Here is an 18,082-nt window from a genome sequence, read left to right as displayed (position 1 = left end):
AGAGAGAGAGAGAGAGAGAGACAGGCTCAGTGAGCACAGCCTTGCTATTGAGAAAGGTAGACAGAAAAACCTGGCTCCCTGTAGAGGAAAGGCTGTGCCACCACTGCACAACAGCAGAACCTGAGACAGAGCTGCATTTCCTGACAAAATGTGAAAAATATAAAACAATTAGAGAGTGTCATTTCCCCCAATTTGAAACCCTTAGTCAAGGTTTCAAAGACCTCTCTAATGAGGATAGGCTACCCGTCCTGTTGGGGGAGGACGCAGAGAGCTGTGGGTTGGCACGGCACTACATCGCTGCCTGCCATAAGATGAGGGACAGTGTCTGACAGACCAATCAACCTGCACATGTCCTCTACTGAATGCTTATTGTATTGTTCAGTGTATGGTTATTTTGACCCTTGGTTATTGTTGTTGCTGTTGTCCCGTTGACAATTTTGATTCTCATTATTTTCATATTGTAAATATCCAAAGTAAGCTTTGGCAATATGTACATGGTTACGTCATGACAATAAAGCACATTGATTTGAGTTGAATTGAGAGAGAGAGAGAGAGAGAGTTAATGATGCCATACTGCACCATTTCAGAAATTAAACAACAAACATGTCATTCTTAAAAATTAATTAAACAATACAAATACATTTAAATATTACAATTAAAAGCAATTACATTCATTGTATTTCATAAACAAAAAATTATTTCCACTTCTACAAAAAAACAACTACAGCCGAGAAGAACTCAAAATCCACTTTTATTCTTGCTTTTACTAGTCCCATCCTGCCCATATCCCGTGTCCATCTTATATTTCCTACTCAGAAAAATTGACATGTTTGCTTGTCCCAAAATATAATTTAATTTTAACAATTGACATTTTCCTGAAACCCCAAAATAAAAACTGTGTTATTGAAAATCTCCCCTACAGCTGTAAACAAAGACTCCAGTATTTCAGAGAGAGGCTTTATCCTCTCACACCCCTTAAAACAGTGAACAATTGTTTCTCTTATATTACAAAAGGACATCCATCTAAACATCTGAATTAATGACAAATTCAAAAGCATTAACTGCAATGATGCCAAGCAACGCCCTCCATTACATATCACCAGTCCCCTTTAGTAACGGTGGCTTGTACAGTGTCTTTACCTTGTCATCAACACCCCCCATTACATATCACCAGTCCCATCAACACCCCCCCATTACATATCACCAGTCCCCCTGTACAGTGTTCTCCATGCTGGCGTTACCTTGTCATCAACACCCTCCATTACATATCACCAGTCCCCATCAACACCCCCCATTACATATCACCAGTCCCCATCAAAACCCCCCCATTACATATCACCAGTCCCCATCAACACCCCCCATTACATATCACCAGTCCCCATCAACACCCCCCATTACATATCACCAGTCCCCATCAACGCCCCCCATTACATATCACCAGTCCCCTGTACAGTGTTCTCCATGCTGGCTTTACCTTGTCATCAACACCCCCCATTACATATCACCAGTCCCCTGTACAGTGTTCTCCATGCTGGCTTTACCTTGTCATCAACACCCCCCATTACATATCACCAGTCCCCTGTACAGTGGTCTCCATGCTGGCTTTACCTTGTCATCAACACCCCCCCATTACATATCACCAGTCCCCTGTACAGTGGTCTCCATGCTGGCTTTACCTTGTCATCAACACCCCCCCATTACATATCACCAGTCCCCTGTACAGTGTTCTCCATGCTGGCTTTACCTTGTCATCAAGGCCCAGTTTTACCCTCCAAGGAGTGTCTTTCTGTTTTCAATTTACCTTTATTCCAAACCTTGATACACCCCCTATATAACTACTTCCCATTCACCTCATCCAAACCCACCTCTTCCAACCCTCTCAACCCCAGTAATCCCTACTCTGTCTGACTCTGAGATATTGGGTGTAATCCCTAGTTTGTCTGACTCTGGGATATTGGGTGTAATCCCTAGTCTGTTTGACTCTGGGATATTGGGTGTAATCCCTAGTCTGTCTGACTCTGAGATATTGGGTGTAATCCCTAGTCTGTCTGACTCTTGGATATTGGGTGTAATCCCTAGTCTGTCTGACTCTGAGATATTGGTGTATGTAATCCCTAGTTTGTCTGACTCTGGGATATTGGGTGTAATCCCTAGTCTGTCTGACTCTGGGATATTGGGTGTAATCCCTAGTCTGTCTGACTCTGGGATATTGGATGTAATCCCTAGTCTGTCTGACTCTGGGATATTGGGTGTAATCCCTAGTCTCCCTGACTCTGGGATATAGGGTGTAATTCCTAGTCTGTTTGACTCTGGGATATTGGGTGTAATCCCTAGTCTGTCTGACTCTGGGATATAGGGTGTAATCCCTAGTCTGTTTGACTCTGGGATATTGGGTGTAATCCCTAGTCTGTCTGACTCTGGGATATAGGGTGTAATCCCTAGTCTGTCTGACTCTGGGATACTGGGTGTAATCCCTAGTCTGTCTGACTCTGGGATATTGGGTGTAATCCCTAGTCTGTCTGACTCTGGGATATAGGGTGTAATCCCTAGTCTGTCTGACTCTGAGATATTGGGTGTAATCCCTAGTCTGTCTGACTCTGGGATACTGGGTGTAATCCCTAGTCTGTCTGACTCTGGGATATAGGGTGTAATCCCTAGTCTGTCTGACTCTGGGATATAGGGTGTAATCCCTAGTCTGTCTGACTCTGTGATACTGGGTGTAATCCCTAGTCTGTCTGACTCTGGGATACTGGGTGTAATCCCTAGTCTGTCTGACTCTGGGATACTGGGTGTAATCCCTAGTCTGTCTGACTCTGGGATACTGGGTGTAATCCCTAGTCTGTCTGACTCTGGGATACTGGGTGTAATCCCTAGTCTGTCTGACTCTGGGATACTGGGTGTAATCCCTAGTCTGTCTGACTCTGGGATACTGGGTGTAATCCCTAGTCTGTCTGACTCTGGGATACTGGGTGTAATCCCTAGTCTGTCTGACTCTGGGATACTGGGTGTAATCCCTAATCCCTAGTCTGGGATACTGGGTGTAATCCCTAATCCCTAGTCTGGGATACTGGGTGTAATCCCTAATCCCTAGTCTGGGATACTGGGTGTAATCCCTAATCCCTAGTCTGGGATACTGGGTGTAATCCCTAATCCCTAGTCTGTCTGACTCTGGGATACTGGGTGTAATCCCTAGTTCTTGTCTGACTCTGGGATACTGGCGTGTGTAATCCTAGTCTGTCCTGACTCTGGGATACTGGGTATAATCCCTTAATCCCTAGGTCTGGTCTGACTCTGGGATACTGGGGTGTAATCCATAGTCTCGTCTGACTCGTGGGATAATAGGGTGTAATCCCTAGTGCTGTTCTGACTCTGGGATGACTGGGTGCTAATCCCTAGTCTGTCTGACTCTGGGATACTGGGTGTAATCCCTAGTCTGTCTGACTCTGGGATACTGGGTGTAATCCCTAGTCTGTCTGACTCTGGGATACTGGGTGTATCCCTAGTCTGTCTGACTCTGGGATACTGGGTGTAATCCCTAGTCTGTCTGACTCTGGGATACTGGGTGTAATCCCTAGTCTGTCTACTCTGGGATACTGGGTGTAATCCCTAAGTCTGTCTGACTCTGGATACTGGTTGTAATCCCTAGTCTGTCTGACTCTGGGATACTGGGTGTAATCCCTAGTCTGTCTGACTCTGGGATACTGGGTGTAATCCCTAATCCCTAGTCTGTCTGACTCTGGGATACTGGGTGTAATCCCTAGTCTGTGCTGACTCTGGATATAGGGTGTAATCCCTAGTCTGTCTGACTCTGGATACTGGGTGTAATCCCTAGTCTGTCTGACTCTGGGATAACTGGGTGTAATCCCTAGTCTGTCTGACTCTGGATACTGGTGTAATCCCTAGTCTGTCTGACTCTGGGATACTGGGTGTAATCCCTATCCCTAGTCTGTCTGACTCTGGGATACTGGGTTAATCCCTAGTCCTGTCTGACTCTGGGATACTGGGTGTAATCCCTAGTCTGTCTGACTCTGGATACTGGGTGTAATCCCTAGTCTGTCTGACTCTGAGATATTGGGTGTAATCCCTAGTCTGTCTGACTCTGGATACTGGGTGTAATCCCTAGTCTGTCTTGACTCTGGGATACTGGGTGTAATCCCTAGTCTGTCTGACTCTGGGATACTGGGTGTAATCCCTAGTCTGTCTGACTCTGGATACTGGGTGTAATCCCTAGTCTGTCTGACTCTGGGATATGGGTGTAATCCCTAGTCTGTCTGACTCTGGGATACTGGGTGTAATCCCTAGTCTGTCTGACTCTGGGATACTGGGGTAATCCCTAGTTCTGTCTGACTCTGGGATACTGGGTGTAATCCCTAGTCTGTCTGACTCTGGGATACTGGGTGTAATCCCTAGTCTGTCTGACTCTGGGATACTGGGTGTAATCCCTAGTCTGTCTGACTCTGGGATACTGGGTGTAATCCCTAGTCTGTCTGACTCTGGGATACTGGGTGTAATCCCTAGTCTGTCTGACTCTGGGATACTGGGTGTAATCCCTAGTCTGTCTGACTCTGGGATACTGGGTGTAATCCCTAGTCTGTCTGACTCTGGGATACTGGGTGTAATCCCCTAGTCTGTCTGACTCTGGGGGATACTGGGTGTAATCCCTAGTCTGTCTGACTCTGGGATACTGGGTGTAATCCCTAGTCTGTCTGACTCTGGGATACTGGGTGTAATCCCTAGTCTGTCTGACTCTGAGGATATTGGGTGTAATCCCTAGTCTGTCTGACTCTGGGATACTTGGGTGTAATCCCTAGTCTGTCTGACTCTGGGATACTGGTGTAATCCCTAGTCTGTCTGACTCTGGGATACTGGGGTGTAATCCCTAGTCTGTCTGACTCTGGGATACTGGGTGTAATCCCTAGTCTGTCTGACTCTGAGGATACTTGGGTGTAATCCCTAGTCTGTCTGACTCTGGGACTACTGGGTGTAATCCCTAGTCTGTCTGACTCTGGGATACTGGGTGTAATCCCTAATCCCTAGTCTGTCTGACTCTGGGATACTGGGTGTAATCCTGGGTTGACTCGGCCAGGGTGTAATCCCTAGTCTGTCTGACTCTGGGATACGGGTGTAATCCCTAGTCTGTCTGACTCTGGGATACTGGGTGTAATCCCTAGTCTGTCTGACTCTGGGATACTGGGTGTAATCCCTAGTCTGTCTGACTCTGGGATACTGGGTGTAATCCCTAGTCTGTCTGACTCTGGGATACTGGGTGTAATCCCTAGTCTGTCTGACTCTGGGATACTGGGTGTAATCCCTAGTCTGGTCTGACTCTGGGATACTGGGTGTAATCCCTAGTCTGTTCTGACTCTGGAGACTGGGTGTAATCCCCTAGTCTGTCTGACTCTGGATACTGGGTGTAATCCCTAGTCGTCTGACTCTGGGATACTGGGTGTAATCCCTAGTCTGTCTGACTCTGGGATACTGGGTGTAATCCCTAGTCTGTCTGACTCTGGGATACTGGGTGTAATCCCTAATCCCTAGTCTGTCTGACTCTGGGATACTGGGTGTAATCCCTAGTCGTCTGACTCTGGGATACTGGGTGTAATCCCTAGTCTGTCTGACTCTGAGATATGGGTGTAATCCCTAGTCTGTCTGACTCTGGGATACTGGGTGTAATCCCTAGTCTGTCTGACTCTGGGATACTGGGTGTAATCCCTAGTCTGTCTGACTCTGGGATACTGGGTGTAATCCCTAGTCTGTCTGACTCTGAGATATTGGGTGTAATCCCTAGTCTGTCTGACTCTGGGATACTGGGTGTAATCCCTAGTCTGTCTGACTCTGGGATACTGGGTGTAATCCCTAATCCCTAGTCTGTCTGACTCTGGGATACTGGGTGTAATCCCTAGTCTGTCTGACTCTGGGATACTGGGTGTAATCCCTAGTCTGTCTGACTCTGGGATACTGGGTGTAATCCCTAGTCTGTCTGACTCTGGGATACTGGGTGTAATCCCTAGTCTGTCTGACTCTGGGATACTGGGTGTAATCCCTAGTCTGTCTGACTCTGGGATACTGGGTGTAATCCCTAGTCTGTCTGACTCTGGGATACTGGGTGTAATCCCTAGTCTGTCTGACTCTGGGATACTTGGGTGTAATCCCTAATCCCTAGTCTGTCTGGACTCTGGGATACTGGGTGTAATCCCTAGTCTGTCTGACTCTGGGATACTGGGTGTAATCCCTAGTCTGTCTGACTCTGAGATACTTGGGTGTAATCCTAGTCTGTCTGACTCTGGGAATACTGGGTGTAATCCTAGTCTGTCTGACTCTGGGATACTGGGTGTAATCCCTAGTCTGTCTGACTCTGGGATACTGGGTGTAATCCCTAGTCTGTCTGACTCTGGGATACTGGGTGTAATCCCTAGTCTGTCTGACTCTGGGATACTGGGTGTAAGTCCTAATCCCTAGTCTGTCTGACTCTGGGATACTGGGTTGTATCCCTATCCTAGTCTGTCTGACTCTGGGATACTGGGGTGTAATCCCTAGTCTGTCTGACTCTGGGATACTGGGTGTAATCCCTAGTCTGTCTGACTCTGGGATACTGGGTGTAATCCCTAGTCTGTCTGACTCTGGGATACTGGGTGGAATCCCTAGTCTGTCTGACGCTGGGATACTGGTTGTAATCCCTTGTCTGTTGACTCTGGATACTGGGTGTAATCCCTAGTCTGTCTGACTTCTGAGATACTGGGTGTAATCCCTAGTCTGTCTGACTCTGGGATACTGGGTGTAATCCCTAGTCTGTCTGACTCTGGGATACTGGGTGTAATCCTAATCCCTAGTCTGTCTGACTCTGGGATACTGGGTGTAATCCCTAGTCTGTCTGACTCTGGATACTGGGTGTAATCCCTAGTCTGTCTGACTTCTGGGATACTGGGTGTAATCCCTAGTCTGTCTGACTCTGGGATACTGGGTGTAATCCCTAGTCTGTCTGACTCTGGGATACTGGGTGTAATCCCTAGTCTGTCTGACTCTGAGATACTGGGTGTAATCCCTAGTCTGTCTGACTCTGGGATACTGGGTGTAATCCCTAGTCTGTCTGACTCTGGGATACTGGGTGTAATCCCTAATCCCTAGTCTGTCTGACTCTGGGATACTGGGTGTAATCCCTAGTCTGGTCTGACTCTGGGATACTGGGTGTAATCCCTAGTCTGTCTGACTCTGGGATACTGGGTGTAATCCCTAGTCTGTCTGACTCTGAGATATTGGGTGTAATCCCTAGTCTGTCTGACTCTGGATACTGGGTGTAATCCCTAGTCTGTCTGACTCTGGGATACTGGGTGTAATCCCTAGTCTGTCTGACTCTGGGATACTGGGTGTAATCCCTAGTCTGTCTGACTCTGGATACTGGGTGTAATCCCTAGTCTGTCTGACTCTGAGATATTGGGGTGTAATCCGTAGTCTGTCTGACTCTGGGATACTGGGTGTAATCCCTAGTCTGTCTGACTCTGGGATACTGGGTGTAATCCCTAATCCCTAGTCTGTCTGACTCTGGGATACTGGGTTAATCCCTAGTCTGTCTGACTCTGGATACTGGGTGTAATCCCTAGTCTGTCTGACTCTGGATACTGGGTGTAATCCCTAGTCTGTCTGACTCTGGGATACTGGGTGTAATCCCTAGTCTGTCTGACTCTGGGATACTGGGTGTAATCCCTAGTCTGTCTGACTCTGGGATACTGGGTGTAATCCCTAGTCTGTCTGACTCTGGGATACTGGGTGTAATCCCTAGTCTGTCTGACTCTGGGATACTGGGTGTAATCCCTAGTCTGTCTGACTCTGGGATACTGGGTGTAATCCCTAGTCTGTCTGACTCTGGGATACTGGGTGTAATCCCTAGTCTGTCTGACTCTGGGATACTGGGTGTAATCCCTAGTCTGTCTGACTCTGGGATACTGGGGTGTAATCCCTAGTCTGTCTGACTCTGGGATACTGGGTGTAATCCCTAGTCTGTCTGACTCTGGGATACTGGGTGTAATCCCTAGTCTGTCTGACTCTGGGATACTGGGTGTAATCCCTAGTCTGTCTGACTCTGGGATACTGGGTGTAATCCCTAGTCTGTCTGACTCTGGGATACTGGGTGTAATCCCTAGTCTGGGATACTGGGTGTAATCCCTAATCCCTAGTCTTCATTTTGTGCCTTTTTTCTTGTGACTGTTGAGCATAACCCCTAATCTGCTGACAGAGCCTTCCTACAACCTTCCAGCAGTTGTCCTACAATCCTTTCCGATGTCACCCCCAAATGTTCAGCCTCCCGTCCTGCATCCATTAAGTTGGGCCCAGCCATGTCCATGAACTGTTCTAGGGTGATGATGTTGCCCTTCACCAGAATCTTGGAACAGTTTCAGTTGTAGAATCCAGTCTTGCCCCATAATACACCAGAGGTTCCTCCAGCAGCCAATCCACTGACTCAGCCTTAGTGTGTCTGGACACCTTCATTATACTCCAAACTCCAAGAAGGCCTCTGTAAAACAGAGGTACACCATCCCTAGAAATCTGACCACTATCTACCAAAAATAAAGAATTATTTAAACCTAATCCCCCTACCTGCTGTAATACAAGACGTGGACCCCTCTCCAAACCACATGTTTCGGACCACAAAGGAACCTTTGAATAAACTGAAATCGGAAAGCAGCAGCCCTACTAGCAAGATGTACAAGACCTTGTCCCCCCTCCTCTTTTGACTAATACTAAACACTTTGTGGAACCCAATAATATTTATCCCAAAATAAATCTACAATAATCACCTGTATCAATGATCACCTGAAGGCCAGACGGTGTCTCTAAACATGACAACCAATGCCACAGTGCAGAAGCAACCACATTGTTAACAATAATAGTGTGGCCCCTGTATGACATACGAGATAGCAGCTAATGCCATCTCCTCATCCTCCTCCACCATTTCAACCACCCCATTCCATTTTTTTTCCATTGTCCCCACATCCCCTAGGTAGACTCCAAGATACTTGAAACCTCCCTTACACCATTTCAGCCCCTCTGGCAAAGCCATGATCCCTCCAGGCCATTTCCCAATGTGAAAAGCACAATTTTTTTTCCTAATTTACCTTTGCAGAGGTTCCCCTAAACAGATCAACCGAACTAAAGCTATCCACCTCTGCTTGATTTTTCACTAAAATAACTACATCATCAGCATAGACTGTGAGACGAATAGGACGAATATCCCCTGAAAGGAACACTCGTTCAATGCAACTTTTAATGATATTTAGTAACGGCTCTATAGCGATGAAATATTACGTTCCCGACAACGGACACCCCTGCCCAATAACTCTAACACCTCTACACACTTTAAAAAGAGCACTCAAGCCACTGTTAACTTTCAATACACTGAGTATGGCCTCTACTATCTCCTGTGGTCTCAACCAATGTCAGGAGTTCCACTATTTCAGACTCTAGGGCGTTCATTGATCTGGTGATATCTCTGGTGACATTCATTGTGCATTGATTCGAGAATATTTTAATCTTGATTTTCCCTATATCCACTGTTGAAGGGACACAAAACTGGCCTTTTGAGACCTCCACCTCTGCCAGAAAAACTAAAACATTTCCTGATATAATCCCCAGTGTTACATTTCTCAATGGTATTTGATAATGTCTCTATAAAACATATCCTCTCAGCTGCCACTACTGGGGCACATACATTTATTAAACACACAGTGATGCTGTCATATCTCGCTCTAACGTTTAATAACCTCCCCTCAACCACCTCTTCAACCTCATATGACAAAGTCAAAAAAAAACTTGAGAACAGGATGCCCACACCCCCACATTCTGAGCTTTTGTGACTACACACTACGATCCCCCTCACCCACTCAGGTTGCCACATAACTTCATTTCCCATATGACTACTTACTTGTTTACTGTAGAAAATGTATGTCCCTTCCCTTTCCCTTTATGAACCCTTTATTAAATTAACTCTATGGCTCTTTTACAAAGTAAGGACTCTGTCTGAACTCTTTCATTTCCTCTAGAATTTAAATCACTTGTTTTGTGACCATTTCCTCTAGAATTTAAATCACTTGTTTTGTGACCATTTCCTCTGGAATTTAAATCACTTGTTTTGTGACCATTTCCTCTGGAATTTAAATCACTTGTTTTGTGACCATTTCCTCCGGAATTTAAATCACTTGTTTTGTGACCATTTCCTCTAGAATTTAAATCACTTGTCTTGTGAACACTTTCTTGTTTCTACAGATTTCTGGGCCCCGTCTTCCCCCCGTCTTCCCTTTTGTCAAATTCAGAAATCTTCTTAATCCAATACCCCCCTTCCACCCCATTTCTTCTCTACAACCTGTTAATCCTCACTATCATCCCCAGTAGAAAACCCCATCTCTACAACCTGTTATTCCTCACTATCATCCCCAGTAGAAAACCCCATCTCTACAACCTGTTAGTCCTCACTATCTTCCCCAGTAGAAAACCCCATCTCTACAACCTGTTAGTCCTCACTATCATCCCCAGTAGAAAACCCCATCTCTACAACCTGTTAGTCCTCACTATCATCCCCAGTAGAAAACTCCTCCATCTCTACATCCTGTTAATCCTCACTATCGTCCCCGGTAGAGAACTCCTCCATCTCTACAACCTGTTAATCCTCACTATCATCCCCAGTAGAAAACCCCATCTCTACAACCTGTTAGTCCTCACTATCATCCCCAGTAGAAAACTCCTCCATCTCTACAACCTGTTAATCCTCACTATCATCCCCAGTAGAAAACCCCATCTCTACATCCTGTTAATCCTCACTATCATCCCCAGTAGAGAACTCCTCCATCTCTACAACCTGTTAATCCTCACTATCATCCCCAGTAGAAAACCCCATCTCTACAACCTGTTAATCCTCACTATCATCCCCAGTAGAGAACTCCTCCATCTCTACAACCTGTTAATCCTCACTATCATCCCCAGTAGAAAACCCCATCTCTACAACCTGTTAGTCCTCACTATCATCCCCAGTAGAAAACTCCTCCATCTCTACATCCTGTTAATCCTCACTATCATCCCCAGTAGAGAACTCCTCCATCTCTACAACCTGTTAATCCTCACTATCATCCCCAGTAGAAAACTCCTCCATCTCTACAACCTGTTAATCCTCACTATCTTCCCCAGTAGAAAACTCCTCCACTCTACATCCTGTTAATCCTCACTATCATCCCCAGTAGAAAACCCCATCTCTACATCCTGTTAATCCTCACTATCATCCCCAGTAGAAAACCCCATCTCTACATCCTGTTAATCCTCACTATCATCCCCAGTAGAAAACCCCATCTCTACAACCTGTTAATCCTCACTATCATCCCCAGTAGAAAACCCCATCTCTACATCCTGTTAATCCTCACTATCATCCCCAGTAGAAAACCCCATCTCTACAACCTGTTAATCCTCACTCTCATCCCCAGTAGAAAACCCCATCTCTACAACCTGTTAATCCTCACTATCATCCCCAGTAGAAAACCCCATCTCTACAACCTGTTTATCCTCACTCTCATCCCCAGTAGAAAACCCCATCTCTACAACCTGTTTATCCTCAACTGATTAATCATCTCTACCTTCCTCTTAGAATTAGAACCTTCATCACCTTAAATTCTTCCTCTTCGGTACTTTGAAAACAGCTGCTTCATTTTGCATTGTTTCACTCTCCTCTTGAACTCCCATTGCATTCTCAGTGACGTCAATCGCAGTCTCACCCCATCCTCTTTTCCCTGCTCTACCACATCTTCCCCCGTAGCCACATTGCTCTCCTTTCCTACTTCTTCCACCACATCTGCCCACCTTCTCCCTTCCCCTGAACCCTTAGCTTGTTCATCCCTTCTCAGTGGTGCTTTAGCTGCACCAGAGCTAGAGCTCCTTCCTGTAAAGGGTTTCCTCCTCTTTGTCTGAAGAGGAGAGGCGAGAAGGATTGGAGGACCAATATGCGGCGTGGTAAGTGTCCATGGTTCTTTTAATAAGAAATACTCAACATGAACACAACTGAATACAAAAACAATAAACATGGAACGAACAAAAAACAAAACAGTACCATGTGGTGAAAAACACAGACACGGATACATAGAAATCCCAAAATGATAGAAAAACAAACATAGACTGCCCACCCCAACTCACGCCCTGACCATACTAAATAATGACAAAACAAAGGAAATAAAGGTCAGAACGTGACAGTACCTCACCCCAAAGGAGCGGACTCCAGCCGCAAAACCTTAACCTATAGGGGAGGGTCTGGGTGGGGGTCTGTCTGCGGTGGCGGCTCTGGCGCGGGACGTGGACCCCATTTCACCACAGTCTTTCTCCGCCTCATTGTCCGCCTCCGTGGCCTCCTAAACACGGCGACCCTTCTAAATGGCCCCACTGGACTGAGGGGCAGCTCAGGACTGAATGGCAGCTCCGGACTGAGGGGCAGCTCCGGACTGAGGGGCAGCTCCGGACTGGCTGACAACTCTGGCAGATTCCAGCTGACTGACGACTCTGGCAGATCCCGGCTGAATGGCGGCTCTGGCAGATCCCGGCTGAATGGCGGCTCTGGCAGATCCCGACTGAATGGCGGCTCTGGCAGATCCCGCCTGAATGGCGGCTCTGGCAGATCCTGGCTGAATGGCGGCTCTGGCAGATCCTGGCTGAATGGCGGCTCTGGCAGATCCTGACAGACTGGTAGCTCTGGCGGCTCATGACAGACGGGAGACTAGCAGCTCTGGACAGACGGGAGACCCCAGCCGCTCTGGACAGACGGGAGACTCTAGCCACTCTGGACAGACGGGAGACTCTAGCCGCTCTGGACAGACGGGAGACTCTAGCCGCTCTGGACAGACGGGAGACTCTAGCAGCTCTGGACAGACGGGAACACCTGTAGGGAGGAGACAGAGAGACAGCCTGGTGCGTGGGGCTGCCACAGGATCCACCAGGCTCGGGAGACCTCCAGGAGGCTTGGTGTTAGGAGGAGACACCTGAAGGTTCGGGCTGTGGGGGAGCACTGGAGCTCTGGTGCGCAGCCTTGGCACCACTCCCCCAGGCTGCTTTGGGGCGGCGATATTCCCCAGCCTGTGCCCAGGGTCCTTCTCTGTTCAAAATCTCCTCCTCTCCTCGCTGTTGTTGCTGCTGCAGCTGCTGCTGTTGCTGTCTGTTACCACGCCGCTTGGTCCTTGGTTGGTGGGTGTTTCTGTAAAGGTTTTCCTCCTCTTCGTCTGAAGAGGAGAGGCGAGAAGGATCAGAGGACCAATATGCGGCGTGGTAAGTGTCCATGGTTCTTTTAATAAGAAATACTCAACATGAACACAACTGAATACAAAAACAATAAACGTGGAACGAACGAAAACCAAAACAGTACCGTGTGGTGAAAAACACACACACGGAAACATAGAAATCCCAAAATCATAGAAAAACAAACATAGACTGCCCACCCCAACTCACGCCCTGACCATACTAAATAATGACAAAACAAAGGAAATAAAGGTCAGAACGTGACACTTCCAGGCTCTGCACGCTCCTTCTCTGAACAATTACGCACCAAATGCCCCTCTCCTCCACACCCAAAGCATTTAATTGATTCAGTAGAAGCGTAGAACATAATCAAATCCATCAATCTTGAAACTGAACGCTAAATTCAATTTGTCAGTATCCTTCATGAAAATCATGTGCACTTGTCTCCTATGAGACACGACATGTTTCAGCAAAGGAGATTTGCATCCCAAAATAACCTTCTATATTGTAGAAACAAGTTGTCCCTGATGAGATAACTCTCACTCCAATACCTAATCTCTAACAAATAGGGGTACGTTAGAAAGTAGAACTTTCTTCAGAGGAAACACCGACATCTGTGTCTCCCGCAACAGAACTCCACTCCCAACTATCGTATTCACCTTTTCAATGGAATCTAAGAATATTACGACAGCGCTATTCGTCCTTGAGGCTGATTTGATGCTATCATACCCAATGATAGCGCCCACTGCTGAGCTACATTCTCCCACGGAACACCCTGCCTCAGTGGGAATCTTCACCCCATGCCGCTGAATACGTTTTTCAAACTCCAAACCTCCATGAGTGGCCATTAAAACCAGCCCCTCCCACTGGTTGCACCCTCAATGATCCCACCACCCCTATATGTGTGAGTGAGACAAATATAACCTAAAAACAACTCAACTACTCCCTCCCTCTCTCTCTTTCTCTCTCTCCCACTCCTGCTTCTGACTCACTCTCTGCATGCACTCCAATGAGAGAGAGAGACATGTACTAGTCTGTGGTGACCTAAATTCCAGAACTGGACAAGAACCTGACACCCTCAGCACACAGGGGGACAAACACCTGCCTGCAGGTGAAAGCATTCCCTCCCCCATATGCCCCCCTAGGCACAACTATGACAACATAACCAACAAAAACGGGTCACAACTCCTGCAGCTCTGTCGCACGCTGGGTATGTACATAGTCAATGGTAGGCTTCGAGGGGACTCCTATGGTAGGTACACCTATAGCTCATCTCTTGGCAGTAGTACTGTAGACTACTTTATCACTGACCTCAACACGGAGTCTCTCAGAGCGTTCACAGTCAGCCCACTGACACCCCTATCAGACTAGAGCAAAATCACAGTCTACTTGAACAGAGCAATACTCAATCAAGAGGCATCAAAGCCAAAAGAACTGAGTAACATTAAGAAATGCTATAGATGGAAGGAATGCAGTTTGGAAACCTACCAAAAACTAATCGGCAACAACAAATTCAATCTATTTTAGACAATTTCCTGGGTAAAACATTCCACTGTAATAGTGAAGGCGTAAACTTGGCAGTAGAAAATCTCAACAATATATTGAACTCGCAGCTTCCCTATCAAATCTAAAAATCTCAAATAGAAAACCGAAGAAATTGAACAACAATGACAAATGGTATGATGAAGAATGCAAAAAATCTAAGAAAGAAATTGAGAAACCTGTCCAACCACAAACATAGAGACCCGGAAAACCTGAGTCTACGCCTTGATGAATGCCTTCACTATGGTGAATCACTAAATCAATACAGCACGTCAGAAATCAATGTAACTGAACCATCCACTCGAACCAATTCTGGGAGCATTGGAAAACACTAAACAAACAACACCACAAAGAGTTATCTATCCAAAATGGAGATGTATGGGTAAACCACTTCTCCAATCTCCACAAACAACAAGTGTGCGGTTAAAATAGGCAAAAAACACATATTTCTTCGCACAGGGCTGTGGGGTGAGACAGGGTTGCAGCTTAAGCCCCACCCTCTTCAACATATACATATATCAACGAATTGGCGCGGGTACTAGAAAAGTCTGCAGCACCCGGCCTCACCCTACTAGAGTCTGAAGTCAAATGTCTACTGTTTGCTGATGATCTGGTGCTTCTGTCATCAACCAAGGAGGGCCTAGAGCAGCACCTAGATATTCTGCACAGATTCTGCCAGACCTGGGCCCTGACAGTAAATCTCAGTAAGATCAAAATAATGGTGTTTCAAAATAGGTCCAGTCACCAGGACCACAAAAACAAATTCCATCTAGACACTGTTGCCCTAGAGCACACAAAAAAACTATACATACCTTGGCCTAAACATCAGCGCCACAGGTAACTTCCACAAAGCTGTGAACGATCTGAGAGACAAGGCAAGAAGGGCATTCTACTCAATCAAAAGGAACATAAAATTCAACATACCAATTAGGACCTTTCTAAAAATACAGTTATAGAACCCATTGCCCTTTGTGAGGTCTGGGGTCCGCTCACCAACCAAGAATTCACAAAATGGGACAAACACCAATTGAGACTCTGCATGCAGAATTCTGCAAAAATATCCTCAGTGTACAACGTAGAACACCAAATAATGCATGCAGAGCAGAATTAGGCCGATACCCGCTAATGATCAAAATCCAGAAAAGAGACGTTAAATTCAACAACAACCTAAAAGGAAGCGATTCCCAAACCTTCCATAACAAAGCCATCACCTACAGAGAGATTAACCTGGAGAAGAGTCCCCTAAGCAAGCTGGTCCTGGGGCTCTGTTCACAAACACAATCCACAGAGCCCCGGACAGCAACACAATTAGACCCAACCAAATAAATTAGACCTAACCAAATCATGAGAAAACAAAAAGATAATTACTTGACACATTGGAAAGAATTAACAAAAAAAACAGAGCAAACTAGAATGCTATTTGGCCCTAAGCAGAGAGTACACAGTGGCAGAATACCTGACCACTGTGACTGACCCTAAACAGAGAGTACACAGTGGCAGAATACCTGACCACTGTGACTGATCCAAAGTTAAGGAAAGCTTTGACTATGTACAGAATCAGTGAGCATAGCCTTGCTATTGAGAAAGGCCGCCGTAGGCAGACCTGGCTCTCAAGAAAAGACAGGCTATGTGCACACTGCCCACAAAATGAGGTGGAAACTGAGCTGCACTTCCTAACCTCCTGCTCAATGTATGACTATATTAGAGACACATATTTCCCTCAGATTACACAGATCCACAAAGAATTTGAAAAGAAATCCAATTTTGATAAACTCCAATATCTACTGGGTGAAATACCACAATGTGCCATCACCGCAGCAAGATTTGTGACCTGTTGCCACAAGAAAAGTTAAACCAGTGATGAACAAACACCATTGTAAATACAACCCATATTTGTGCTTATTTATTTTCCCTTTTGTACTTTAACCATTTGTACATCGTTACAACTCATATTTATGCTTATTTAGTTTCCCTTTTGTACTTTAACCATTTGTATATCGTTACAACCCTGTATATAGACATAATATGACATTTGTAATGTCTTTATTCTTTTGAAACTTCTGTATGTTTAAACTTCTTATGGCTGCAGGGGCAGTATTGAGTAGCTTGGATGAAAGGTGCACAGAGGTGCCCAGAGCAAACGGCCTGCTCCTCAGTCCCAGTTTGCTAATATATGCATATTATTAGTAGTATTGGATAGAAATGGATAGAAAACACTTTGAATGACGTCTGTGAGTATAACAGAACTTATTTAGAAGGCAAAATCCTGAGAAGAAATCCAAACAGGAAGTGGGAAATCTGAGGTTGGTCGATTTTCAACCCAGCCCCTATTGAATACACAGTGGGATATCGGTTATGTTGCACTTCCTAAGGCTTCCACTAGATGTAACCCGTCTTTAGAAACTTGAATGAGACTTCTACTGTGATGTGGGGCAGGATGCGTTCCATGGCTTTTCTACAGACAATGGAATTCTCCGGTTGGAATGTTATTGAGGATCTATGATAAAAACATCCTAAAGATTGATTCGTCCGACGTTCGGCTGGACCTGCACGAGCGTTTGGATTTGTGTACCTAAAGCCCTAACAAAATTAAATACTGGACATTATCGAACAAATCAAACATTTATTGTGGAACTAGGATTCCTGGGAGTGCATTCTGATGAAGGTCATCAAAGGTAAGTGAATATTGATAATGTTATTTCTGATTTCTGTTGACTCCAACATGGCGGATAAATGTATTTGTTTTCTGAGCGCCGTTCTCAGATTATTGCATGGTTTGCTTTTCCGTAAAGTTATTTTGAAATCTGACACAGCGGTTGCATTAAGGAGAAGTATAGCTATAATTCCATGTGTAACACTTGTATTTTCATCAACATTTATGATGAGTATTTCTGTAAATTGATGTGGCTCTCTGCAAAATCACTGGATGTTTTTGGTACTACTGAACGTAATGCGCCAATGTAAACTCAGATTTTTTTAACATGAATATGAACTTTATCAAACAAAACATACATGTATTGTGTAACATGAAGTCCTATGAGTGTCATCTGATGAAGATCATCAAAGGTTAGTGATTCATTTTATCTCTATTTGTGCCTTTTGTGACTCCTATCTTTGGCTGGAAAAATGGATGTGTTTTACTGTGGCTTGGTGGTGACCTAACGTAATCGTTTGTGGAGCTTTCGCTGTAAAGCCTTCGGAAATCGGACACTGGTGGGATTAACAACAAGATTACCTTTAAAACGGTATAAAATATATGTATGTTTGAGGAATTTTAATTATGAGA

At 45.5% G+C, this 18,082-nt stretch overlaps 1 protein-coding gene across 1 annotated transcript in view; it reads right to left on the bottom strand.

Annotated features, from left to right (window-relative positions):
- The window catches only part of LOC109884963 (signal-induced proliferation-associated 1-like protein 2), a gene marked incomplete in the record, with an annotated part of 384,885 nt that overhangs the window by 134,994 nt on the left and 231,809 nt on the right, over positions 1-18,082 (bottom strand).

The sequence above is a fragment of the Oncorhynchus kisutch genome, linkage group LG20 (genome assembly GCF_002021735.2).
Source record: "Oncorhynchus kisutch isolate 150728-3 linkage group LG20, Okis_V2, whole genome shotgun sequence".
NCBI lineage: Eukaryota > Metazoa > Chordata > Actinopteri > Salmoniformes > Salmonidae > Oncorhynchus > Oncorhynchus kisutch.
Note: the sequence above shows the minus strand (reverse complement) of the source record. Positions and strands in the feature narration are given on the sequence as shown.